This window comes from Furipterus horrens, unplaced genomic scaffold (assembly GCF_987537825.1).
Source record: "Furipterus horrens unplaced genomic scaffold, mFurHor1.1.pri manual_scaffold_7, whole genome shotgun sequence".
Classification (NCBI taxonomy): Eukaryota; Metazoa; Chordata; class Mammalia; order Chiroptera; family Furipteridae; genus Furipterus; species Furipterus horrens.
The window spans coordinates 79,792,869-79,795,372 of NW_028327177.1; positions in this window are offsets into that span (position 1 = coordinate 79,792,869).

Sequence of the window (2,504 nt, forward strand, 5' to 3'; positions counted from 1 at the left end):
TAGAAGGAATTAAAGCAGGCTAGATGAATCAGAAGACCAAATCAGTGATCTATAAGACAAGGTAGAAAAAAACACCGAGTCAGAGCAACAAAATGAAAAAAAAAAAAAAAAAAAGAATGAGGATAATTTAAGGGAGCTTCAGAACAACATAAAATGTAACAATATAAGCACATAGGAATACCAGAAGAAGAAGAGGAGCAAGGGATAGAAAACATGCTTGAAAAAATAATGACAGAAAATATATCTAATTTGGTGAGGAAAAAAATAACACAATTTCGGGAAGCACAGAGGGTCCCAATCAAAATGAACCCAAAGAAGCCCACTCTAAGACACATCATAATTAAAGTGGCAAAATTTAAAACAAAAAGAGAATCTTAAAGGTGGCAAGGGAGAAACAGCTAGTAAATACAAGGGAATTCTGATAAGGCTATTAGCTGATTTCTCAACAGAAACATTACAAGCCAAAAGGGATTGACATGAAATATTCCAAGTAATAAAAAGCAAAGACCTGCAACCAAGGCTGCTTTATTCAGCAAAGCTCTCGTTTAAGATGGAAGGCAAAATAAAGAGCTTCCCAGACAAAAGAAGTCTGAAAGAGTATATCTCCACAAAGCCAGCACTGTAAGAGAAGCTAAAGTGACTGCTTTAATAAGAATAAATAGAAATAAAGAGGAACACAGGTGCAAAGGGAAAAAATGGCATGAAGAAGTACCTATCAATAATAACCTTAAATGTAAATGGATTAAATGCTCCAATAAAAAAGCATAGGGTAGCTGAGTGGATAGGAAAACACAGTCCACGTATATCTGTCTACAAAAGACCTACCTAAGAACAAAATATCTACACAGGCTGAAAGTCAAGCGATGAAAAAAAATTCCATGAAAACAAACATGAAAAGAAAGCTGGGTAGCAACAGTTACAACAGATGAAATAAACTTCAAAACAAAGACCATAACAAGAGAAGAGGAAGGTCACTATATAATACTTAAGGGACTAGTCCAACAAGAGGATACAACCCTTATAAACATATATACACCCAACACTGGAGCACCTAAATATATAAGGAAAATCTTGGAGGACTTTAAGAAGGAGATTGACAGCAATGTAGTCATTGTCGGGGATTTTAACACCCCACTATCAACAATGGATAGATCTTCGAAACAAAAAATAAAAAAGGATATTGTGGAATTTAACAACATTCTATATAAAAGGGACTTAATTGATATTTACAGACGATTTCATGTCAAAGAAGCAAAGCACATATTGTTTTCAAATGCACATGGATCATTTTTAAAGATGGGCCACATAATAGGACACAAAACAAGCCTCAACATTTTCAAGAAAATTGATTCTATCAAGCACTTTCTCCGATCAAAATGGCTTGAAACTAGAAATCACTCTCAAAGAGGAAGTGAAAAACATTCAAATACATGGAAACTGAATAATATGTTATTAAATAATGAGGGGTTAATAATGAAATCAAGAAAGAAATCAAAAGGTATCCAGTAACAACCCCAAACTTATGGAACTCAGCACAGGCAGTCCTTAAGGCTGATCCAACCTTCAATGCCCTGACTCGATGTGAAAACCCCTGTCCAGCAGAGATTTCAGAATCACGGATGAGAGAACAAATTTACCCAGGATGCTATTTTGTCTGGAGGGAGAAGAGGCGGCAAATCTCTCTAGCGGAGAAGAGCATTCAGCTCTTTCTCCTGGTCCCTTTTATTGAGGAGGGGATTTGGGAGATACAAGGTCAAGACTTATGAATCATCAATAAGCTTTAGACACTTGGGTTACAGTTGACAGTTATTGATTACAGATATCAATGTACAGAGCTGAGTGATCAGGATCTGTTAAACATCTTGGTCCCAGATAAGAAAAGCAGAGCAAGCTCTAAAGTATAATATACATTCTTTAAATCCAATTACCATGGAGACCTCCTGAGTGGTCTTCAAATCATGTCTGCCACTTAACCCTTCCCAGTGTTCAGGTTGAGTCTGACAAGGCTCTCAGGAGCCTGGCTCATGGTTTGGGTTACAGTTCTTGAAACCACACAGAACGGTCCCCTACGAGTCCTGAGAGGGAAGTTCACAGCAATACAGGCCTACCTAAAGAAGATAGAAAAATCCCAAATAAACAACCTAACCTTACATCTAAAATAACTAGAGGAACAACAACAACAACACCCAGAACAAGTAAAAGGAAGGAAATAATCAAGATCAGAACAGAATTAAATGACATAGAGACCAAAAAAAAAAAAAAAAAAGCAAGGAATCAATGAATCCAGGAGCTGGTTCTTTAAAAAGATAAACAAGATTGACAAACCTTTAACCAGACTCATCAAGAAAAAGGAGAGGATCCAAATATCCAAATAAATAAAATCAGAAATGAAAGAGGAGAAGTAATAATCAATACCACAGAGATACAAAGGGGTGTAAGAAAATTACTATGAACAAGTATATATCAAGAAAATAGACAACCCAGGTGAAATAGAGAAATTTCTG